This window comes from Lissotriton helveticus, chromosome 5_1 (assembly GCF_964261635.1).
Source record: "Lissotriton helveticus chromosome 5_1, aLisHel1.1, whole genome shotgun sequence".
In the NCBI taxonomy this organism is placed as follows: Eukaryota; Metazoa; Chordata; class Amphibia; order Caudata; family Salamandridae; genus Lissotriton; species Lissotriton helveticus.
Window position 1 is genome coordinate 1,122,289,637 of NC_136065.1, and position 26,709 is coordinate 1,122,316,345.

Genomic DNA, 26,709 nt, shown 5'->3' on the forward strand with positions numbered 1-26,709 from the left:
ACACCATGCTCTGAAGCGTCTGTTTGCACTACGAATTCCTTGGAGAAATCAGGAGCCAGGAGCACGGGCGCCGTGCACATGGCAGTCTTCAGGGTGTCAAAAGCCTTCTGACAGGTGTCAGTCCAAATCACATTCCTGGGCTGCTTCTTAGAAGTCAGCTCTGTCAAGGGGGTCACAATAGTGCCATAGCCCTTGACAAACCTCCTGTAATACCCAGTGAGCCCCAGGAAGGCTCTCACTGCAGTCTGGGTCTTGGGGGGTTCCCAAGCCAGGATGGTCTCAATTTTGGGCTGCAAGGGTGCCACCTTGCCACTCCCCACTTGGTGTACCAAGTACACCACGGAACCCTGCCCAATCTGGCACTTGCTTGCCTTGATTGTGAGGCCTGCCTTGCGCAGCGCCATCAACACTTCCCAGAGGTGTCGCAGGTGTTCTGGCCAGGTACCACTGAACACTGCGATGTCATCCAGCTAGGCGGCACTGAACTCATCCAGCCCAACCAACACCTGGTTGACCAACCTCTGAAAGGTGGCAGGGGCATTCTTCATTCCAAATGGCATGACCCGGAACTGGAAATGCCCATCTGGTGTAGAGAATGCTGACCTCTCCTTTGCCCCATCGGTCAAGGCGATCTGCCAGTACCCAGACGTTAAATCAAACGTGCTGAGGAACCGGGCAGCCCCTAGCCGATCAATGAGCTCATCAGCTCTGGGGATAGGGTGCGCGTCAGTCTTGGTGACTGAATTGAGTCCTCTGTAGTCCACACAGAACCGGAGTTCAGGTGTGGCTCCCGGCGCAGCAGCCTTTGGGACCAAGACCACGGGGCTGGACCAAGGACTGCTGGAAGACTCAACCACCCTAAGAGCAAGCATCTTGGAGACCTCCTCCTTGATGCAGGCCCTGACCCTGTCAGTCACCCTGTAAGCTTTATGCTTCACAGGTAAGCTGTCTCCTGTGTCCACATCATGGACGCACCAATCTGTGACACTAGGAACCAGGGAGAACAGATCTGGAAACTGCCCCAGCAATTGGCGGCAGTCTTCCTGTTGCTCAGGGGTCAGGGTGGGTGAGAGGTTAACTCCATCCACTGACCCATCTTTCTCACAGGCCACTAAGAGGTCAGGGAGAGGCTCAGACTCCTCTTCCATTCCATCATCAGTGGCCAACAGTATGCCCACTTCGGACCTTTTCAAGTGGGGCTTGAGGCGGTTAACATGTAGGACCCTTAAAGGGTTCCTGGGAGTCTGCATGTCCACCAAGTATGTCACTGGGCTCTTGCGCTCCACAACCTCAAATGGACCTGTCCACTTATCCTGAAGTGCACAGGGCTCCACTGGGGCCAAGACATACACCTCCTGTCCAGGCTGAAGCTCTACCAGAGTGGCATTCTGGTCGTACCACCGCTTCATCTCTTCCTGGCTGGCTTCCAGATTTGCCTCAGCAAGTTGTCTGAAGCGCCTGGTTTGGTTTCTGAAGGCCAGCATGTAGCTATATACATTCTGGGGAGGTTTCCTGGGAGATTGCTCCCAGCCTTCCTTTACCAAACTCAGTGGTCCTCTCACGGGGTGACCATACAGCAGTTCAAAGGGGCTGAACCCTAGGGACTTCTGTGGCACCTCCCGGTATGCAAAGAGCAGGCATGGCAAGAGGACGTCCCACTTACGCCTCATTGGACCTTCTAGGCCCATGATCATGCCCTTCAGGGTTCGGTTGAATCTCTCAACCAACCCATTTCCTTGGGGATGGTAAGGGGTGGTGAACTTGTAGGTTACACCACACTCTTGCCAAAGGGACTTCATATACTTGGATATGAAGTTGGTCCCCCTGTCGCTCACCACCTCTAGAGGGATTCCCACTCGTGAGAAAATTCCCATCAGTGCACGCCCCACCACGGGGGCCGTCACTGTCCTCAGAGGGATGGCTTCAGGGTACCGGGTGGCATGGTCCACCAAGACCAGGATGAACCTGTTGCCCATGGCTGTCTTGGGGTCCAGAGGCCCAACAATATCAATACCCACTCGTTGGAATGGAGTACTGACCACAGGGAAGAGTTGGAGGGGAGCCTTGTTCTTCCCTCCGCTCTTCCCACTTGCCTGGCAAGTTGGACAGGTCCTACAATGAGCATCTGAGCTCTTGTGCATTTGGGGCCAGTAAAAGTGGGTGACAAGCCTGTCATAGGTCTTGTCCATCCCCAAATGTCCTGCTAACGGCACATCATGAGCCAGTCCCAGTAGGAAGGCTCTGAACTTCTGGGGTACCACCAGCACACGGGCTGACCCAGGTTCAGCAGCCTTAGGCTCTGAATACAGGAGGTCATTCTCCCAGTACACATAATGTGTTTTGGCCTGAACACCATTGGCCTGGTCTGCAGCCTGCTGCCGCATACCCACGAGAGAAGGGCATTCTTTCTGCTCCCTGCAGAATTCCTCCCTGGAGGGGCCTCCTTCTTGCTGCCAATGGGTCAGCTCAGGCAGGTCCCCCAGTTCAGCAATCTGTTCCCCAGTAGGCTCCAGGGCATCCCCCTCAAGGTCTGCTTCCTCCTGGACCGTGGGAACTTCAGGGGCCGGTTTCCCGCGCACCCTGCGCCTTCTCCCTAAGGCCGGTTCCTGGGCCTCTCCTTCAGGCCCCAGGACCTCTTGATCACCCCTACTGGCTGCCATTGACCGGGTGGTCACGCACGCCCAGTCAGGTAGACCCACCATCTTCAGGTGAGTCGTTTTCTCCACGTTTTCCCAAGGGGAGTCCTCCAAGTCATTCCCTAGCAAACAGTCAACAGGCATGGCTTTCCTCACACAGACCTGCAGAGTACCAGAGACCCCCCCCACTCGAAGGGAACTTGAGCCATTGGACATTGACTCTCTGAGTTGTCAGCATTGACAACCCTACAATAGGCATGGGGTACAACCTGCTCTTGAGACACCAGGTGATGCCTCACTGCAGTCACACTGGCTCCTGTGTCTCTAAGAGCCTCAGCTTTCCTACCATTGATGGTAACCACCTGCCCATATTTTTTAGTGTTAGAGGGCAGGTAGTTTGTAGGGACCATCTCACTGTCTCCTAGTGAGACTAGGGTCATCTGAACAGGATCTCCACCCCCTGGGACCATCACTTCTTCTCCTAAGTGAACACTAGTCACTTGTCGGGGCGGAGCACCAGTGGGTGCTGGTTTTCCAAACAGGCGACACTTGGGGTCACTGGCAATGTGCCCCGGGTCACCACATTTGTAACAATTGAAGGGCCCCTTTGGAACAGGTCTACCTGTCGGGGCCCCATTCTGCTTTGGGGGTGGGGGAGGCTGAGAACCTTTCTGCTGGTCTCCTTGGGGATTACTTTGGGGGCCTTTTTGGAACCCTTTCTGTTTTCCCATGTCCCCCCCACTCTTCTGCTGGGGACCCTGCCCACCCTTGGCGGAGTCTCCCACTGGACCCTTGTGGACCCTGGTGCTGAGCCAGCGGTCCGCCTCCTCAGCAAGCTTCCTCGGGTTGGACAGCTTGCTATCAATCAGGTGCTGGCGTAACTCAGGAAAACAGTGATCAGACAAGTGCTCCCATGCAATTAAATCAAAGAGACCTTGAAAATCATTCACTTTGTTACCCTTCACCCAACCATCCAGTGCTCTGCAAAAAAAAGTCACATACTCCACATATGTATTCCCAGGACGCTTAGTACACCCCCTAAACTTCTGTCTATACATTTCAGGGGTAAGCCCATACCTGGTCATTAAGGCTTCTTTCATATGGGGATAGGATCTCTGGTCTTCAGTGGGCAAATCTAGCAGGGTGTCCCGCCCTTCGCTAAGGAACCTTCCCCACAACCCCGCTCCCCAATCCTTGTCAGGGACCCGGTGGGAGAACATGGCTACCTCATATGCCCTAAACCACTGTCCTATGTCATCCCCCTTAAAGAACTCCTTAACTACATCTTTGGGGATGTGCACTCTAGACTCTACCTGCACCGGCGTTGTGCTGCCACCAGAGGGAGGATGATCCAAGGTTTTCTCTTTTAGATTCATCTCCCTCATTTTCACTTCATGCTCCATTTGGAGTTTTCGCTCTTCCAGAGCCATTCTTTTGCTTTCAAGCTCCATTTGGCCCTTTAAATTCAATTCTGCCAGCTTCATTTCATGATCCCTGGTTGCCTGTCTGTCTGCCAGCTCCTCTGGCGACAGGCCTCTGCCAAAGCTATGGACACTGTCTGGTCTTTCCAGATTCACAAGATCCACAGGTGCATTCTGATCCTCAGGCGCCTTCCTAGATTCCATCCAGGCTTTCAGGGCCTTGTAGAGCTCTGGTTTGTTTCTGCACCCCACGTGTGGAACCTTGAGTTTCTTGCAGAAGAACCTCAGTTCCTTTCTTGTGTAGTCATCCAGCTTTGATGGATCCCATTCTACCTCTAACACATCAGAGGCCACGGATTCTGCCCCATCAACGCTGTTTGTGCCCGGCATGATTTCAACACTAGGGATCTTCTTCTTTAGCAAAATTAAAAAGTCTGTGGCTAAGTTACTGGACTGTAATCACCGTGCAATGGTCAGTAGCTAAGGTAAAACACTGCAAATCTAAATTCGCGATCCTCACCGCTGCGTCCAATGTTGGAAAGGGGAGTCTCTGGTTGGCGCAGTGCAGCACTGGCGACAAGCAGGGACTCTCTCTTCCACGTCAGGGCTAAGGGTTACCTTCAAGAACAACCTCTGCTTACCCTCTAGGTAGTGTGGCGCAAGCAGTCTAGGCTAATCTCTGGGGCACATAGGGTTAAACATTTGCAGTATCACACCCTTCACCACCAACCCACCACACAATGACACCAAACTGTATTTGTAAAAAATATATCTCTTTATATATTGTTCAAAAGCAGGCTTGTAAATACAGTCTTGGATTACTTTGAAAATGCAGGTTCCAGTTACTCTTAGCAAAAAGTCACAGTTCTTTAAGTAAATGCAATCTTTTGGGCCTTCTGCCCGGGTTTGGAAAGGTTCAATGTCTTATAGCGCCTCAATGCGCTTCCCGCTGTCTCCGCTCGCTTTCTCGGGGAAAAATCGGGCCCGGCCTGCCAAAGCTCACGCTTCCCGCGTGCGCCGCGAAAGGCACGGCCGGGTCCGCTCTGGAAATGAGTCACCCTTCGGGGCTCGACTCGAGGAGAGGGGGCCGCGGGCCACAGGGAGCGTCAGGCGGGGCCTCGGGGGCCAGGAGCAGAGCGAGCCTCTGTCTCAGGGGCGGCTCGCGCTGCCAAGCAGACAGCAGCTGCGAGGCTTCCGGGGCGCCCGAGATCACACAGCGCGGTGCGAGCTCAGATTGCAGGACGCTCGCACCGCGAAGGGCAAAGACACAGTACCTTTAAATTCTTGTGGAGCGGACGGCTGGAAGGGGGCCCTGTCCCACGTCGCGTTGCTTCTCTGGGGTCACGGCGAGCTGCGGCTCTCAGCCGGGCAGGTCACGGGTCACCCGGGGCGGCGGTGATTGGTGGCGGCAGGGTCCTTCCTTTGGGGTTCGCTCCGACCCTGAAGGCGGCGGCTGTGCGGTGGCGGCAAGTGGCAGTACGGTCCCCAAGTGCGGGACGTACCCAGCCAAAGTGCCGGTTGCAGCTGTGCGCTCACAGCTGAGCTGTCGGGCAGGATGCCGATCGGAGGGGGGTTATCGCAGGGCGGCAGTCCGTCTTCGCAGAGGGGTTGACGGCGCGAGGCGCAGTCAACTCGGGGGCTTGGACCGGACGGGTCCCCCTTCACGTTGCTCTCGGGGCTCACAGGCAGTTGCAGTCACGGTGCTCGGGCCAGCGGCGGCTGGGCCTCACGTTGCTCTTGCTGTCGCTTTGGGCCCCTGTCACGGTGCTTGGGGGATCTCGGTGCCCTGGATCACGGGGAGCGTGGCAGAGACGCACAACGCTCTCAGACTCCTCAATCAGCGCTGCAGCGATAAGCAGCACACACAGTAGCTTTCTTCAGGGAGATAGCGCCCACTGTTCCTGGGGCGCTGGTCAGGGGGCAAGTTCAGAAGCAAGCCCTTGGAGATCTTTCAGCAGAGTTTGGCACAAAGTTCAATAAAAGCAAAAGTCTCTTGTAGTCTCTTCTTTTCCTCTCCTTCTGCAGCAAGGCACCAGACACAGGCCAGAAACAGCACTCCTCCTTGTAGTCCTTCCAGGTCCTTCTCTTCGGGCAGAGTTTCTTCTGTAGCGCAAACAGGATCTAATTTACAAGGAGCAGGGCTCCTACTTTTATACCCAGTTTCTTTTGTTCTAGCAGGCCAGGGGGGCCTCTGCATAACTGCTCCAGTCTCTGAGCACTTGTTGTGGGTACTTCTGGCTTCTGCATTCAGTGTGAGGGCAGGCACATCAGCCGCTCCCCAGGGGGGCGGAGCCAGCATTGTGAGGACAGGGGCAGCTTGGAGCACTTTGTTGACAAGCTTCGGTCCTTCCTGGGCCAGGTGCAGGCTGAGTCATCAGTCGCTCCCCAGGGGGGCGGAGCTAGCATTGTGGCGGCAGAGCACAGCCTGATGCAACATTCAGGGGAAACTCCCACCTCCCACTAAGGTGTCATCCTGCTATTCACTACCTGTCAACTCCCAGCCCTGTCACTCACACACACCAGACAGTCAGATCCACATCCAAGCAGAGGCGGGCTGAAATGGTTAGGCCAGCAAATGCTAACTTTCTAAAAGTAGCATTTGCAAACACAGGATATTAAAATAAACTTTACTAAAAGAAGTATTTTATTATTCTGAGTTCAGGCATACTAAACATTAATTTCTACCATGTCCCCTGAGCCTGCTGGGATTATAGAGTGTAATAATTCCAGCAGCCCATCTGGCCTAAAGGGAACAGGTAGCCTTACAATAGTGAAAAACGAATTTGGCAGTAATTCACTATTAGGACATGCCACACACATCAGAGCATGTCCTACCTTACACTTACAATGCACCCTGCCCTTAGGCCTACCATAGGGGTGACTAATATGAAGTTAAGGGAAGGTTTAGGGGCTGGCAAGTGTGTGCACTTGCCCAGCCAGCATGACAGTACCAGACTGCACGCAGGTTCTGCAATGGCAGACCCTAGACACATTTTTAAGGCTGCTTCTGTGGGTGGTGCAACCAGCGCTGCAGGCCCACTAGCAGTATTGACATTTACAAGCCCTGGCACTCCTGGTGCACTTTACTGGGGACTAACAGTAAATCCAATGAACCAATCATGGACATCAATCACATGTACATTTTACAGTAGGGAGCACTTGCACTGCGGCACGGGTTGGCCGTGGCGCAGTGCCCTGAGTAGCGAACACCAGCAAAACATTTGAGGCACAACAGCAAAAAGTGGAAGGGAAACTCACGCCAAGGTGCCAGGTCTAACAATTATAATTGCCGTTTCTAAATTCCTGCACTGGATGTGGGCTATACGAAGGAGAAATTTGTGCTTAATTGAATAGAGTGTATTCTTTTTTAAATTTTTAAGCACTAATACCACTGTGATGTGAATGGTTCAATGACCTCACACTTCTTTTTAAATTTAAATTATTGACTAGGTTTTAAATTTTGTATATCTCTCTTTTCTAATATAATGATGTTAAATGATTGTAATTAATTGTAATGGAATCACTGGAAGACATGCTTGTTTGGCAGGAATAATGTGTCTTTAATACCATAGTATAACACAGCTTGTCCCTGGTTTTTTAATAAGCGTACCCTTTTTTTTTTTTTTAATTGTCCAGTTTTTTATGACATGTGTCGAAATAAAGACTTATTTGACTTTGACTTTGAAAAAGAAGATTGCTTTGCAAAAAAGGAAACTAGCTTTACTTAAGCATTGTTTGGGAGGTGCAGGTTTGAAAGAATGTAATAATCTTCCTCCTATTGAAGATGCTGGCGATATGGATGTTTTTGAAAAAGCCTCTAGACAGATGAAACTTTGTTTTGGGAAAAAGATCAACGTAGTAATGGAAAGGTTCAAATTCTATTCACGTGTGCAAAAGGAGAAAAAATCTATTGAGGATTATGTATCTGCTTTACGTACTTTAGCCAGTTCTTGTGCATTTGAAACCATCCCTTTTGAACACGTACTTAGAGATCAAATAATGATGAAGTCCAAAAGCAAAAATATACAAGAAAGACTATGATTGGGTACAGAATCCTCTCTTGGTGCAGTTATTAATATTGCTAAAGGTATCGAACAGTCTGAGAAATTTGTCACAGAAATTTGAAGTAAAAATAACAAAGTGCAAAATATTGAACCAGAAGTTTCTTTAGTAAAAAATCAATTAGGACCTAAAAACAGTCTGAATACCTGCATAAAGAAGGATGTTGAAAAGAAGACATTAGACAACAAAGTTTATTTCAAAACAAACACTGTATACTGCTACAGAGTTGATATTACCAACCATGTTGGTAATTATAAAGGGTGTCCTACTCGGGACAAAGTGTGTGTGTGAAGTGGAAAAAGAAGGGTAATTTTAGTAAAGTATGTCGTTCTTCTCAAAAGGTTAATTACATCACTTATGAAGAAGATGAAGTTCCTTATGAATTAAATTCTGTAATTCTGTACTTGGGGTTTCTAATCACAAGAGTTTCCCCACTTGTAGATCAAGAATAGATGACAAACCTGTTTACATGGTGGTTGATTCTTGTGCTTGGTATAGTATCATTGGGAAGCAATAGTTCAATGAACTTTGGTGTACGAAGAAATCGTTCCCACCTGATATTCAACGTGGTGGGTATTCTGGCCACAAAATTGATCTTGAAGCTTCATGTGGGCAGATATAGAATTTGAAGGAGAAAGAACTAGAGGGAAGGTACATGTTGCCACTAAAGGGGTAGCTTTTTTTTTGTTGGTTGCATAAACACGAACTAAGCATTAAATTAGATCCTAATGCTTCTCCTTCTGTTAGTGTGGTGTCTGTTGACAATGAAAAATGTGTTAACAGAATCAAAGAAACTTTTCCAAAAGTCTTTGTCAACTCATTAGGTAAATACACTAATTTCAAACATAGAGTAATTTTAAACGACAAAGCTATTCCTGTCAGGCACAACGTAAGAAATGTGCCTTTGGCTTATAGGAACAAACTTAAAGTGATGTTGAATGATTTGGTTCAAAAGCGCATAATTGAGCCCATAGAATCATCACCTTGGGTCTCTCCCATTGTTTTATTGCTTAAAGGCACAGGATATCTTTGTTTGCGTGTGGATCTTCATAGTTTGAATAATCCCCAATATCCATGAATTAATTTCCACACTGTCAGGTGCTTCTGTTTTTCCACTATTGATCTTGTAAGTGCTTATCATCAGGTGGAATTGTATGATGAGTCTAAGCGATTAACCGCTTTTGTTACACCAGAAGGCAAGTTCCAGTTTTTACGTATGCCATTTGGTTTGGCTAGCACCGCTTCCATCTTCCAACAGTTAATGTAAAAGCTTTTAGAAGATTGTAAGGGAGCTTTTGCCTTCCAAGATGATATTTATATTTTTAGAGGCACATGTCATGAACATGATATGAATTCGGATGAAGTGTTAAGAAAAGTACAAGAAAAAGGTTTAACTTTGAGGTTTTCCAAATGTAAATTTAGACAAAGCAAAGTTGAGTACTTCGGTCATGAAGTTTCTAGCGAGGGTATGAAACCCAAATTTGACCATGTACAAAGTATTGCCAATGCTCCTGCTCCTGTTTCGAAAGAGCAATTAATGTAATTTTTAGGGCTCACCGAATTTTATGGCAATTTTGTACAAACCTATTGTACCATTGTACATCCATTATGTCTGTTGTTAAAGAAAAATGCGAAATTTGTCTGGGGTAACGATCAACAGCTGCCATTTGATACTCTTAAGAAGAAAATTATTGGTGCTCCATTCTTAAAATCTTATGTAGTTGGTAAGGAATGCATTGTTTGTGTGGATGCTAGTAGTGTGGGTCTGGGAGCAGTACTCATTTAGAAAGACAAAGAAGGTGAATATGTAGTATCATATGCTTCCAGAATGCTTTGTGATTCTGAATGTAATTATTTTTCAATTGAGAAGGAATTACTAGCCTGTACTTGGGCTACACAGCATTTTCGTCAGTTTTTGTAGGGTACCAAAATCTGTTTATAAACTGACCATAATCCCTTAATCAATGTGTTGATGGCTGGTGGTGGTAGTATTATATCTGCTTGTTTAGCAAGACTTGCTGCTAAATTGCAAGAATACCATTGTGTAGTTGAATATGTTCCTGTTCGAATGACTGATCATTTCGACTTTCATGATTGCCTTTGAAAGATATTACTGAATGTGTGAACAAGGATGATTGCGATGTATCTTACACTATGGATGATGTTAACAGGAATTTAGGGGATTAGAAATTAGACAATGTGATTTACGAAGAAAGGTGGAAAGTAGCTATGGAGGAGGACTGTGTTTTAAGGAACATTATAGCATTTTTGCACAAAGGTTGGCCTGAAGAAAGGAATTTACGTGGTGAGCTAGCTTCATATTTTAAAGTTAAGGAGGAACTTATGTTTTTATAAGGTATGGTTCTTCGAGGTGACAAAATTGTTCCACTAAAGAATCTGATAGTCGACTTGTAGGTTGGCTCATGAGGGCCATATGGGAATGTCCACAACCAAGAGGAGAATTAGAGAATTTTACTGGTGGCCTGGAATTTATGGTGTGGTTGACAGGTGGGTTAGGGAATGTTCTCCCTGTATCCAGAGTGATAAGTCTGTGCAAGCCATTATCTATCGACATTACACCTATTGAGCATGCCCAGGGACCATGTAGGAAATTGGGTGTTGATATTTTAGGTCCTTTTAGTTATCAATCTGGCAAGGACATGTACGCTTTAGTTCTTGTCGACTATTTTTCTAAATGTCCGGAGTTGAAAATTGTTGAGAGAGTTGCGGCCGAGCAGGTATTTGAATTTATGGATGATGTTTTTTGTCTGGAAGGTTTACCTGAGGAACTCATTTGCGACAACGGTCCACAATTTACAAGTAAGGAGTTTGAGTTGTTTCTTAAAAGATGTTGCGTTCTACATAAAAGAGTTTCTAATTATTATCCGCAGGCCAATTGTCAAGTAGCACGTTTCAACAGAATTGTCAAGGAGTCCGTTCAGCTGGCTACTAAGAGTGGGTTGCCATGGAGAAAAGCTTTATGAGCAACTTTATTAACTTATCACACGTCACCTAATTCTGTTACTGGGTTATCTCCCTTTGAAATGTTTAGATGCAGGAAACCTGGTTTCTTATGATACTTTGTTGGATCTTGCGAACGTCAGGGAATGTGTAAAGAAATACCAAGAGAAGATGGTAAATAGCAATACAAAAAAAAGATTTAATGTGTCCAAATTAAGAGTCAGTGACTGGGTTTAGGTCAAGTTTGGTGGATAATTTAACAAGAGATTGTCTAAATGGTCTGATCCTGTGAAAGTTACTGAAGTTTTCAGTAAGGCTGCAAGAGTAGAAGGTACGAAATATGGAACTTCAGACGTATTTCTGTGTGCAAGTAACATGTTGGGGAGAGACCACATGTGATTTCGAGTAATCAGAATGACAAGTTAAATCCAAAGAAGAATTTTCCTCTCATTGAGTCAGAGAAGGTGAGTGAATGGATTGGCGGTTCTGATGAGGCATTTGACAATATGCAGGCTCAGTCTGTGAATGAATTGAATATAGGTATGAGTAAGAATCTTTGTGAACAGAATTTTACTACTAATTATGTTCTAGACAATCAGGTACCGCTTGGTATAACTCAACCTGTGGTTGAACAACATTTTGAAGTTATAAGAAAAAGTTCACGATTTAAAAACATACCTACGAAATGTAAGGATTTTGCTCAGTACTAAAATTCCTCTTAATATATATTGCTATGTGTTATTAATGATTTGTGATTTTATTTCCTATTTTTAAGGGGGAAGGTGTGTTGTGTTCTTATGCATGTCATCTTGGAATGTTAAGGCCGTCAAGGGGATAATGAGTGGCGAGTTTACAGGGACCTGGAGAAGACCATTGCTGCTCTAGGTGGCTCCTGCCAGTAGGTGTATGAGCTGTCCTTCTTCTCTACAATACATCCTCACTTCTGAACCATCTTGCACAACCTTGTTACTTCAGTCATGCATGTATGTAAAGATGGTTGCGTCTTTGATGCTATTTAGAATGTTGTGTATGTTATAATGCCACTCCCCTTGTTGACCGTCAATGCTCCTTTGTGGAGATTCAGTTGGCAGTGTAGTGGAGCAGAAGACAGCCGTTTCTGTGCCTGGTCTCTTAATATAGAGCTTTACTCATGTTAGGTGTAGCGTCTTTACTACACTTTTTGTGGCAGCGAAGATGGGATCAGGCAAAAGGACTCCATGCGTCGAAGTACTCGTCGGAATTACCACTGCCTTCCTCACTGCAGATTTAAGCAGGTTGATTCAGTGAACTGAAGTCTCCTCCCTTCACTGGTCACAAAAGAATATTCACTTGCTTTTACTTTCGTCGTTCCGGCAGCTGTGGGTTGGGTTATGTTTGTGTTGCCTGGAAGCCTTCATCATCTACCTTTTCCCCGCCTGCACGACTTCTGGCCCACGCCTGCTCTACACGCGTCTCAAATTCGCGCTCCTCTCCTTACGTTTTGATTCAGAGGGCTTCCTATCAACCAATTTTTCTTGTGCCTTCATATACGCTGATTCATATAGCTTTATCTTGCAGTACTCAGTGCATTAACAGCTGTTTAGGATTCGCTGTCAATTACACCTCACGAGAGCATATGTCGGATATATTTCTTTAAGCTGATTCGCACAGCTTAAACATGCGGTTCAGCAGTTTAACCACTATTCAGGCTTCACTGTTAATTACAGCAACCCTTCTCACCTTTTGGTGCTCTGTTCTGAGGGTTGGTTTCCTACTGTTTTATTTACAGTCTGCTACATGTGTATCTCTGATCTACACATGTGGATCCTCCCATTCACGCTGATCAGCACAGCGTTTTGTGTGGTTCAGTTGTTTTGCACGTGCACGCTGATTCACACTGCTCATTTCCTTGCTTTCACACTATCTGTTTCCACGCTGATTGGCACAACTTTTGTTTTCCTCCGTTGTGTTTATTTTCTTCTTAAATATTGTTGTATTCTCTAATTTAGGGATGTTACATTCTCAACCAGTGTAATGCCAACTGCTACACCAAACATTACTGTCAACCCGCCAAAGGAATTTCTTTGTATCCCAGGAGATCCCCCAGTCCCTTAGTTGCGGCGGAAATATTATTTTTTAACTATATTTCCACTATTGACCATGCCCACAAAGTTCCACTGAAAGAAAAAAAAGACTGTTGCTTCATTCATTGAGCCTGGACGGTCTAAGGGTTTATAATCAACTGAATAAAGAAGACGGCACTGGAGAAGAAAATGTCTTTCTAGAAGTACTTAGGCTGCTTGACAACTTATTTTTCACCTAAAGTATGCAAAGGCATTACACTTTACAAATGTTTTCCCGGTTACCTATTCAGATCATGCAGAACAAGGATGATTTAATGGATGATGTGCAAGTGGCATGGGTATGGGAGAACGGTATGATGCTATCAGCAAGGAAGAACACAAAAAATATGTTACTCTTAAGATGGTGGGTGAGTGTATAAGCAAAGGGTGACAACTAAGTTGAAGAACCTTAGGCCTTTCTGAGAGGTCATAAATGAATTAACCTACTGTGATGGTTATGTTGTCAGAGAAGACAGACTGGTTCCCCCTGAATCCCTAATAGAGAAAATAGATTATTTGTGTCACAGAGAACATTTAGGGATCATCAAACCCAAATTGGATGTGACAAGCGTTTACTAGTGGCCTGGCATAGACAGTGTGGTGGAGATAATTATGAAAGAGTGTGGGTTATGCATGTCTGCAGAAAAAACTCTCAACACTCTAAGTCCCCCCATTACGATTTTGCTTATCCAGAATCTCCTTGGGAGTGTTTTACTGTTGACATTATGGGACCCATAGGAAGTTCTGAGAAGTACATTATTTCTCTCATGGATGTTTTTTCACAATGGCCTTTTGTGAAGATCATTAAAAAACTTGATACCAACACATGTTTTTTTTAAATTAAATCTATTTAAGTGAAGGTAGTCCCACTACCATTATTAGTAATAATGGGGTGCAGTGCACTTCAGATGTGATGGTGCAGTATTTGAACAAATGTGGAATGAAACATAGAACAACCTCTTTGTACAATCCCAATGGAAACTGTATGGTAGAATGTTACAACAGAGTTTTGAAGGGTGCTACACAATTGGCTTGCAGAAATAATGTTCCTTGGGAAATTCAAGTTTTTAAAACGGTATGGTCATATCGAGTAACTGAAGTTGTAGCCACTAAATCTTCACCTGTTGAACTCATGAGGGGTAGGAAGCCCAAATCTAAATGGAATCCTGGATGGCTAAAAAGTCTGGGCAATGTAAATTGTTCTTCATTAGTGGTTAAAAATAATCTCAGCAAAAATATTATGATGCTAAGTGCAATACAAAACCAACTAATCTAAAGGTAGGACAATGGATAAGGATAAAAAAACCTGGTTTTGTTTAAAAAAAAATGAAAGTACATTTTTCGAGCCTCATTATAGAGTTGAAAAAAGTCTGTGAGGTTGGAACATGGTAAGTGCTTTGTATTGTATTGTATTGGAGGTTTTGTAGCGTGCTCAATTACTCAAGAGTATCCTGGCGCGTGGTGATGCAAAGAGGGCAAAAAAAATCTCAAAAAATTAAAATGGTAGTTTAAACAAATGAGTTTTGAGTGCTTTTTAAAAAAGAGTAAAATCCTGAGTGGTGCGAAGTGAAAGCGGCAGAGTGTTCCAGGCCGTAGCAGCCTTCACCTTGATAGACTGGCCACCAAGGCGAGCATGGTTAAAGCGGGGAACCGCCAACAGATGTTGAGAGGTAGAACCTAGAGGGCGGCCCGTCACATACCACGCAAAACGCGTCCTCAGGTACGCAGGTCCTTGATCGTGAATGGCTCTGTGCACAAGGGTGAGAGATTTAAACACAACCCTTTGTTTGACAGGGAGAGAATGTAAACTGCGCAAATGCACACGAACACTATACTGCCTAGAGATATTAAAAAGGAGTCTGGCCGTTGCATTTTGTATAACCCGAATGCGGTTAGTAAGGTAGGCGGGAATACCAGAGTAGAGGGCATTAGAGTAGTCAAGGCAAGAAAGTATAAGGGCCCTTGCCACAGACTCTTTAGCAGCTCTTGGTAGCAGAGGAAAAAACCTACGGAGAGATTTAAGAGTGCCAAAGCAGCCGCATGTGAGTTTTTTAATATGCTCTGTGAATTTAAGATCGTCTCCGAACCAGCTCCCAGGTTCTTGGCTAGTTTGCCAGTCTCACTTGGCAAAGGAACATCCGGTGGCCACAAGGACTCTCTAAAATTGGGGGGAACTGCCCATAAAGGAGGATTTCAGACTTGTTTTCATTACATTTTAATTCGGCCAAAGCAAGCCAGGAGAAAACTGAGGAAGGGCAATGCTGGACAGTCGAAGTATCAAGATCTCCACCCGGCCAAGTAAACAGCAGCTGCCTATCGTCGGCATAGGCTATTATTTTAGCCCCCAGTTTCTTGGCCAGAAATACCGGGGGGGGTCAGGTAGATGTTAAACAGAAGTGGACTTAATGTAAACCCCTGAGGTACCCCTGTCGAGAGCAGTTTTGCCGAAGAAACATAAGGGGGCGTCCACACCTGCTGGGTTCGATTGGTCAAAAACGATATCAGCCATTCTAGGGCAGACCCAGCAATGCCGATGGACGCCAATCGCGAGATCAGCTGTTGATGAGGCACTGTGTCGAAGGCAGCAGAGAGGTCCAACATGATCAGAGCTGCTCTGCCGCCTCCGTCCAAGCACTCCCTTATAGCTTCGGAGATCTCAACCAAAGCGGACTCAGTGCTATAAGTAGCACGGAACCCAGACTGTGCAGGATGAAGTGCATGTGAATCTTCAACAAACGCATCCAGCAGTGCGGAATGCTATTTTTTCAGTGACTTTGGCCAGCACTGGAAGCAGAGAGATGGGACGATAGTTGGCCAGAGTATTGGAATTAAGCCCTGATTTCTTAAGAAGTGGCAGGAGTTTAGCCTGTTTCCAACAGTCAGGGACAGTGGCCGTCCTAAACGAGAGGCCAATGATCACTGTGCCCTCGGAACAGACTACCTCAGCCACAACAGCCAAAATGCGGGCCGGACAGGAGTCAGTGGGGGAGCTGGATTTCATCGATTTAAGGACAGCTAAGGTATTGCCTCAGTAGGAGGAGAAAAGGAATAGGAAGCAGGGGAAATAGGGGGACAAAGATCAAGGGGACACCTATCCTGGTTACTCTGATCCGGGCATATCACACGCAGGCTGTCCTGGATTCCCACAAGTTTATCAATAAAAAAAGAGGACAAATCCTCACACCATTGGGCGGAGGAAGGAATCAGGGGTTGTTCAGCCTGAGGAGAAAGGAAGCTTTTTACAATAGAAAAAAATCTCCATGCTATTGCCATTTGCCCTAGAAATCCTGTCAGCATAAAATTCCTTCTTTGCTGTTTTTATAGCATCATAATAGACCCTCTGAGCGGCGCGTAGGGTCTCTTTGGCAGAAGGATAATATGCACATCTCCAACATCTCTCTAGTTTTTTACAGTCAAGTTTTAATGCTTTCAGCGCCTGTGAAAACCAGGGCTTGGAAGGAGTAGCGCGCTTGTTAGGGCTAGAGCCCTGTTTGGCTGAGGCCTGCACCCCCGAGCTGATCCAGGTGTAAAATTTCTGTACAGCAGCTGTAAGCCCGGGGCCAATCACAGGACGGCTCTGCTGAATATCATTGGACAAGGCTGACACGTTAATCTTTTGATGGCAAGTAAGGGGGAGGGTCGGAGAGGAAAAATTGATTGAAGGCCACGAGAACCTAATGAGTTTATGGTCCGACCATGGAAGAATTAGGGGGCGGACGTGGTCAAGGCAAAATTGGAACAGATTAGGTCCAAAAGATGACCACCCGAGTGAGTGGGTAATTTTACCCTCTGGGTCCGCTGGGCCAAACTGAAAGTTTCTAGCAAGCTGAGCGCATCAGAGGACTCCTTCATGTCAACATGGATATTAAAGTCGCCCAGAAGCAGAAACCTAGAAAACCTCAGCGCCCGTGGTACAATCACCTCTTCTAGGCCCAGATGTAGGTAAATCTGATTTACCGACTCTAGAATACCGAATTTTACCTATTCGGTATTCTAGATTCGGTAAATCAGATGTAGGTAAAAAATCGGTAAATTTTTACCGAATCTGTATGTAAATACCGATTCGGTAAAATTACCGATTTTGCAAGGGGAACAGGGTGTCACTTTGACACCCTGTTGCACCCCTGATTTCGGCTTGTGTGCCATGTGACACACATACATGCACTTAGGGCATGTATGTGTGCGACATGGCACAGGTGTACATGCACAGATGTGCATGTACACAGGAATTCGTTATTTACCATGCAATTGTATTACATGGTAAATAACAAATCGGTAATGGCCTGTGGCACTGTTTGAAGTGCCACCTACATCTGGATTTACCGATTCTGTAAATTTACCGAATCGGTATTTTACAGAATCGGTATATTTACCGAATTGGTAAATATACCGATTCTGTAAATATAAGGTCCCCTACATGTCAAACACCAAATACCGGTCGGTAACGGCCGAAATCGACCGTTACCGACTGGTATTTGGTGACCTACATCTGGCCCCTAGTGCTTTAAGAAAAAAGCCACAAGGGCCTGGGGGGCGGAAGATCAGAGTACCACCTAAGGTGAAATGAGGCGTAAGAACAAAGGAGACGTGGAGAAATTCACCATCTCCCAGTTCACTAGAAGACTCACTAGTAAAAGACCACGTGTCTCTAAAAACCACCGCCACCCCTCCACCTCTCCCCACGGCACGGTCGGCTCTCATAATTTTGTAGCCCCGCGGAATAGCAAATTCAACCACAGGGGCGCAAGAGCTGTTAAACTATGTCTCCGTGATGAATAAGATGTCAAGGTTGCCATCCGATAGCAGCTCAAATATGTCCGCAACATGTTTAACCATGGAGCGGGCATTAATTAATGAGGCCAAAACCGTGTCTTTAATATTAATTCTTGGAGCTGATGGAGGTGGGGTTGGGGATAAAATAAAGTAAAATTTACAGAGAGAGCAGATTTTATGGACGCAGTCAGAGACCGCCCATGGTTGTATCCCTTTACATACATTATGGTTAAAAGCCAGAAGCTCACTCTGAGTATACCTCAGTGGACCACCCACAGACAAAGAGGGTAAAAGGGTAGCCTGAGCGGCACTAGGCGCGCCCGAGGCACGGACAGGCGCAGAAGGGCAGACCTTTGGCTTACCTTCGGCGTGCCAGCGTCGCGACCGCTGCGCGGGACCGCTGTGCGCTCGAAAGGGCATGGTCAATTTATGGATGCACGTCCCTTCCCCAGCTAGAACGCTGCCACTGGTCTAGCAGGGGTCTGGGACACCAGATGACAGAATACAACTAAGCAGGTAAGCATGTAGCCCACAAAGATAGGAACTGAGCAAAGCAAATTTTAAAATATAAGTGGAAGCGCCTCTGCGCTTTCGTGATAGATTTGTGCAGCGAATGGTAAAAAATACAGTACAGTTTAAAATAAAATCAGATATATCTCCTGAGTGCACCAAAAACGGGTCCGCATGGGAGCTGCCACCACCCACACTAGCCGCCAAGATCGCTAAGCCAGGCTCGATATATGGATACACGTCCCTCCCCCAGCTAGAACGTTGCCACTGGTCTAGCAGGGGTCCTGGACTACACCCAAGATGGCCGCCCACCCTCCACTCAAACGGCACAACAGCCGCGGTGGAACGGGGCAGGCAGGCACACCAGATGACAGAATACAACTAAGCAGGTAAGCGTGTAGCCCACAAAGATAGGAACTGAGCAAAGCACATTTTAAACTATAAGTGGAAGCGCCTCTGCGATTTCGTGACTGTTTTGTGCAGCGAATGGTAAAAAATACAGTACAGTTTAAAATCAGATATATCTCCTGAGTGCACCAAAAACAGGTCCGTATGGGAGCTGCCACCACCCACACTAGCCGCTTTGAACCTAAAAAGAGTGGCTGTGTGTTGACAGAGTGAAGTTTGCAATGAAAATAACAAAGAGTTTGAAACAGAATCTGAGGCACACATTTGTGAGTACCGTGGAGGTTTGGATAGTTGTAATAATTATGCTGGTGGTGCACTTACGAGTATAATTATGGTTGGTAATAACAAGAAGGTTACTGGGGATGATGATGCAAAGATTATTAGCAGAGTAAGAAGGTCTCCAACCGACCTATTGCATTGAAGGATTATATTTGTGATTAGGTTCACAAATTTTTGCTTTCCTCGTTTTTTCTCTGAGGGTAAATATGTACTTATTGTTAAATGCTTTTTAATTGTATCTGTTTGGTTTTGTAAAAAAAAAAGGGAAAAAGTATAAAATGGGAGGTTTGTAGTGTTGTGCATGTGTGTAAAGATGTTAGCATCTTTGATGCTGTTTAGAATTTCGTGTATGTCATAATGCAGACCTCAACGTTGCCCGTCACTGCTCCTTTGTGGAGATTCAGTTGGTGGTTGAGGAGAACAGCTGACAGCCGTTTCTGTGCCCGGCCGCTTAATAAAGAGTTTTACTCAATTCAAGTGTAGTGTCTACACTACATTGCGCGTCTGCTATTTTTATGTATTCCTCAAGCTTATGGGACTGGTGCCATTCAATACCACAAATAGACCAATGTCTTTTACCATACTGAACCACACTGGTCTCCAGTTATAATCTATTTTAACTTTATGTGAGCCACTGCTTATGACCTCACATATTACATCACTCATTACATGATCAGTGACATCACTCATGACAAATCAAATGACAGACATCCAATGAATGTGTTTCGCAAACGTTTCTGAGATATAAAGCTATATACTAAGCTACTCATAATTTCAATTACTATTGTTTCTGTACTACCGAATAATACTATTTCTAACATATGTCAGCTGACTTGCTGTGCAACTGTATCTGTTTGTGAGTGGGTGTCTGAGTAGCTGTATGGGTGTGTGAGTGGGTATGTGAGTGGCTTTATTGGTCTGTGAATGGGTGTGTGAGTGGTTATATGGGTGTGTGTGAGATTGTAAGGGTGCGTGAATGTGTGTCTGTGTAGCTGTGTGAGCGGGGTGTGAGTGTTTGTATGGGTTTATGAATGGGTGTGTGAGCGGGCACGTGAGTGGTTGTATTGATCTGTAAGTGGGTGTGTGAGTGGTGGTATGGGTATGTAATTGGGTGTGTAAGTTGTATGGATCTGTGGGTGTGAGAGTGGTCGTGTGGGTAAATGAGTGGTTGTGTGAGTGGTTCAGTGGATGATGTCGTCAATGACGTGATTTGAGATGTCATGAGTGATGTCACTGACCATGTCATGAGTGATGTAATATATGAGATCATAAGCAGTGCATTGAAGGGGCATACGTTATAGTAAGCTTGGGTAGCTGTAACTGCTGAATTTCTATGCTTTTGTGTGCATGAAATCTGAGCCTAACCATAATATCCCATTAACCTTTGGTTACTCAGTGGATTTCTAAGTTTTTTTTTAACTCTATTCCCATCTCTCCGTCTGTTTCCATCTCTGTAACTCTCTAAATGTTTTTTTCCACTGAGTTGTTATGGTCCTTTAATGTTATTTCCTAACAATAATGCAGCAGGTTTAAGTAAATTATGCAGCAAGTAAAGGCAGATTACGTGGCATTATGCGGCACCTTTTGTGATAGTATTACTTCATCATTTTGGCATTTTTAAACTTGTTAACATTGTCTGGGCATTAGTTGTATCTCATTAGTACCAGTTTAGCACCCAAATATAGCAGTAAGCAACAGAAAGATGACCAGCCAACCTTTTGAAAAGCACTTCCACTGCACTGCAGCACGTCTCTGTGATTTTACTAACTTTTTAACCATTTGAGCTGGAAACAAAAACATTTGCTAATAAAATCTACAGATTATATGGCAGGTGATGAATTAAGTGACAAAAGCTGCAAATCTAAATTATACGAAAATCACGGCTCACTCGAGTATTCGCATAATTCTACTGGCCCTAACTATAACATCTCTGTAACCTTTGTTTTTTTAAAATTAATTTTAAAGGATTTTATTTCGTAACTGTAACCTTTGAGAGTGAGTGTGTGAGTGACTGTACAGGTCAGTGAGAGGGTATGTGAATGGTATTGGTGTGTAAGAGACTGTGTGGGTGTGTGAGTGGCTGTATGGGTCTATGTGTGGGTGTGTGAGTGTCTATTAAGGTGCATGAGTAGGTATGTGAGTAGAATTGAGGGTGTGTGTGTGGTGTTGTAGGTAAGTGGGTGTATGAGTGGCTGTATGGGTCTGTGAGTAGGTGTGTGAGTAGCTGTGGCTATGTGTGAGAGGCTATATGGGCCGATGAGTGTATATGTGAGTGGTTTTTTGGGTGTGTGAGTGGCTGTATTGTCTGTTGGTAGACGTACAAGTGGTTATGTGGGTGTCTGAGTGGCTATATGTGTCTGTGAGCATGTGTGAGTGGTTTTGTCAATGTGTGAGTGTCTATTGGTGTGTGAGTGGGTATGTGAGTGGCTGTGTGGGTCTGGGTAATGGGATAGTCTGAGTAAATGTCACGGTGATTGAACGGTACTCTTATCAGCAGAAATGTTCCCGCTGGTACAGTCCTGCTGCCATGTCAAATGGCGTAGCGGTGTTGGGGAAGGCATGCCAAATGGAGTACCATCATGAGCATTTCAGGCGGGTGAAGCTGCCACTCGCAACCTATTGGGGAGTTATTTTGTGAATTCGAGTTCATGCACGTTGACTCACTTGAGGAAAATCATCCGCACTACAATAACCATCAGGCCACCGCAAGTGGCCACGCCCACCTGGGCGGGAACATTTCTGCTGATAAGAGTGCCGATCAATCACCGTGACATTTACTCAGACTATCCCATTACCCATGAGGAAGTGCTTACACACGAAACGCGTCGGGTGGGATTGCAATCAAGGCGAAGCACCTTTGCTGTCTGTATGCTGATATTCCATTAAAGAAATTGGATGATATACATACCTTGGTGGGCCCCTCATTGCAGGCAACTTGTGTTTTGGATATTTGCGGTGCAGTCTGAACCACGAGGAGAGCCCCGCTGTACCGCTGGAGAGCCCTGCTGCCATGTCAAACGGCGTAGCGGTGTTTCGGAAGGCATGCCAAATGGAGTACCATCACAAGCATTTCAGGCGGGTGAAGCTGCCACTTGCAACCCACTGGGAAGTTATTTTGTGAATTCGAGTTCCTGCACGTTGACTCACCTGAGGAAAATCATCTGCACTACAATAACCATCAGGCCACCGCAAGTGGCCACGCCCACCTGGGCGGGAACATTTCTGCTGATAAGAGTGCCGATCAATCACCGTGACATTTACTCAGACTATCCCATTACCCATGAGGAAGTGCTTACGCACGAAACGCGTCGGGTGGGATTGCAATCAAGGCAAAGCACCTTTGCTGTCTGTATGCTGATATTCCATTAAAGAAATTGGATGATATACATACCTTAATAGGCCCCCTTATTGCAGGCAACTCTGTGTTTTGGATATTTGCGGTGCAGTCTGAACCGCAAGGAGAGCCCCGCTGTACCGCTGGTACAGTCCTGCTGCCATGTCAAATGGCGTAGCGGTGTTGGGGAAGGCATGCCAAATGGAGTACCATCACGAGCATTTCAGGCGGGTGAAGCTGCCACTCGCAACCCACTGGGGAGTTATTTTGTGAATTCGAGTTCATGCACGTTGACTCACTTGAGGAAAATAATCCGCACTACAATAACCATCAGGCCACCGCAAGTGGCCACGCCCACCTGGGCGGGAACATTTCTGCTGATAAGAGTGCCGATCAATCACCGTGACATTTACTCAGATTATCCCATTACCCATGAGGAAGTGCTTACGCACGAAACGAGTTGAGTGGGATTGCAATCAAGGCAAAGCAGCTTTGCTGTCCGTATGCTGATATTCCATTAAAGAAATTGGATGATATACATACCTTGGTGGGCCCCTCATTGCAGGCAACTTGTGTTTTGGATATTTGCGGTGCAGTCTGAACCACGAGGAGAGCCCCGCTGTACCGCTGGAGAGCCCTGCTGCCATGTCAAACGGCGTAGCGGTGTTTCGGAAGGCATGCCAAATGGAGTACCATCACAAGCATTTCAGGCGGGTGAAGCTGCCACTCGCAACCCACTGGGAAGTTATTTTGTGAATTCGAGTTCCTGCACGTTGACTCACCTGAGGAAAATCATCCGCACTACAATAACCATCAGGCCACCGCAAGTGGCCACGCCCACCTGGGCGGGAACATTTCTGCTGATAAGAGTGCCGATCAATCACCGTGACATTTACTCAGATTATCCCATTACCCATGAGGAAGTGCTTACGCACGAAACGAGTTGAGTGGGATTGCAATCAAGGCAAAGCAGCTTTGCTGTCCGTATGCTGATATTCCATTAAAGAAATTGGATGATATACATACCTTGGTGGGCCCCTCATTGCAGGCAACTCTGTGTTTTGGAAATTTGCGGTGCAGTCTGAACTGCGAGGAGAGCCCCGCTGTACCGCTGGTACAGTCCTGCTGCCATGTCAAACGGCGTAGCGGTGTTGGGGAAGGCATGCCAAATGGAGTACCATCACGAGCATTTCAGGCGGGTGAAGCTGCCACTCACAACCTATTGGGGAGTTATTTTGTGAATTCGAGTTCATGCACGTTGACTCACTTGAGGAAAATCATCCGCACTACAATAACCATCAGGCCACCGCAAGTGGCCACGCCCACCTGGGCGGGAACATTTCTGCTGATAAGAGTGCCGATCAATCACCGTGACATTTACTCAGACTATCCCATTACCCATGAGGAAGTGCTTACACATGAAACGCGTCGGGTGGGATTGCAATCAAGGCGAAGCACCTTTGCTGTCTGTATGCTGATATTCCATTAAAGAAATTGGATGATATACATACCTTGGTGGGCCCCTCATTGCAGGCAACTTGTGTTTTGGATATTTGCGGTGCAGTCTGAACCGCGAGGAGAGCCCCGCTGTACCGCTGGAGAGCCCTGCTGCCATGTCAAACGGCGTAGCGGTGTTTGGGAAGGCATGCCAAATGGAGTACCATCACAAGCATTTCAGGCGGGTGAAGCTGCCACTCGCAACCCACTGGGGAGTTATTTTGTGAATTCGAGTTCATGCACGTTGACTCACCTGAGGAAAATCATCTGCACTACAATAACCATCAGGCCACCGCAAGTGGCCACGCCCACCTGGGCGGGAACATTTCTGCTGATAAGAGTGCCGATCAATCACCGTGACATTTACTCAGACTATCCCATTACCCATGAGGAAGTGCTTACGCAGGAAACGCGTCGGGTGGGATTGCAATCAAGGCGAAGCACCTTTGCTGTCTGTATGCTGATATTCCATTAAAGAAATTGGATGATATACATACCTTGATAGGCCCCCTTATTGCAGGCAACTCTGTGTTTTGGATATTCGCGGTGCAGTCTGAACCGCGAGGAGAGCCCCGCTGTACCGCTGGTACAGTCCTGCTGCCATGTCAAACGGTGTAGCGGTGTTGGGGAAAGCATGCCAAATGGAGTACCATCACGAGCATTTCAGGCGGGTGAAGCTGCCACTCGCAACCCACTGGGGAGTTATTTTGTGAATTCGAGTTCATGCACGTTGACTCACTTGAGGAAAATCATCCGCACTACAATAACCATCAGGCCACCGCAAGTGGCCATGCCCACCTGGGCAGGAACGTTTCTGCTGATAGGAGTGCCGATCAATCACCGTGACATTTACTCAAACTATCCCATTACCCATGAGGAAGTGCTTACGCATGAAACGCTTCAGGTGGGATTGCAATCAAGGTGAAGCACCTTTGCTGTCTGTATGCTGATATTCCATTAAAGAAATTGGATGATATACATACCTTGGTGGGCCCCTCATTGCAGGCAACTCTGTGTTTTGGATATTTGCGGTGCAGTCTGAACCGCGAGGAGAGCCCCGCTGTACCGCTGGTACAGTCCTGCTGCCATGTCAAACGGCGTAGCGGTGTTGGGGAAGGCATGCCAAATGGAGTACCATCACAAGCATTTCAGGTGGGTGAAGCTGCGACTCGGAACCCACTGGGGAGTTATTTTGTGAATTCGAGTTCATGCATGTTGACTCACTTGAGGAAAATCATCTTCTGCACTACAATAACCATCAGGGCACCGCAAGTGGCCACGCCCACCTGGGCAGGATAATTTCTGCTGATAAGAGTGCTGATCAATCACCGTGACATTTACTCAGACTATCCAATTACCCATGAGGAAGTGCTTACGCACGAAACGCGTCGGGTGTGATTGCAATCAAGGCGAAGCACCTTTGCTGTCTGTATGCTGATATTCCATTAAAGAAATTGGATGATATACATACCTTGGTGGGCCCCTCATTGCAGGCAACTCTGTGTTTTGGATATTTGCGGTGCAGTCTGAACCGCAAGGAGAGCCCCGCTGTACCGCTGGTACAGTCCTGCTGCCATGTCAAACGGCGTAGCGGTGTTGGGGAAGGCATGCCAAACGGAGTACCATTACGAGCATTTCAGGCGGGTGAAGCTGCCACTCGCAACCCACTGGGGAGTTATTTTGTGAATTTGAGTTCATGTACGTTGACTCACTTGAGGAAAATCATCCACACTACAATAACCATCAGGCCACCGCAAGTGGCCACGCCCACCTGGGCGGGAACATTTCTGCTGATAAGAGTGCCGATCAATCACCGTGACATTTACTCAGACTATCCCATTACCCATGAGGAAGTGCTTAAGCACGAAACGCGTCGGGTGGGATTGCAATCAAGGCAAAGCACCTTTGCTGTCTGTATGCTGATATTCCATTAAAGAAATTGGATGATATACATACCTTGGTGGGCCCCTCATTGCAGGCTCCGTGTTTTGGATATTTATATATATATATATATATATATAAATACACACACACACACACACAAACACACCTCTTCACAGACAAAGCATTTTTTTGTTTTGCTAATAGCTATGGCGTCTTTTGATGAAAATTCACAACATTTCAAAACTAGTTCGCCACTCACTTTAGCTGCTGGCTGGAAAGTTTCAAGGGGAGCCGTCTAGCGGGAGCTGAGAAAAATAACTGCATGCCGAACCGCAGAATGGATCTGGCAGAAAGGTATCTATTGTTCCAGAAAGAATGCTTTTTGTAATTTAGTGTACCTGTTCAGTAGTTTTTGAGGTATTAAAGTAATGAAGGTTTATTTATCTAACTAAGCAGGTTTCTTCGTGGAACTACCCACGGGGGATCTGAAGATCTGGGTGAAAAGTAAGGCCCTGATTGGCTGGCTGCAACCTGAAAGGAAAGTCGCGGCCACCATGCTGTTTCTCAGCGCAGACCCCAGTGTAAATCTGTTACTGATCCATAGATCCGAAACCTAAGGTTAAAAAATACACCCACTTCCACATCAAACCCCCAGTGGCATGGGATTAGGTGCATGCTTGGATTTCAGCCACAGAGCCTGGCTGCTCACGTGGCGGTGGTTGTATTAATGTACGGAAATTATCAATTACTTTCCAGTGAAAGAAAAACATAGAAATTATTTTGAAAGAGCCAAAAGGTACAGAGACGTTTTAGTTAAGTTCAAGTTTTCTCCACACATAACC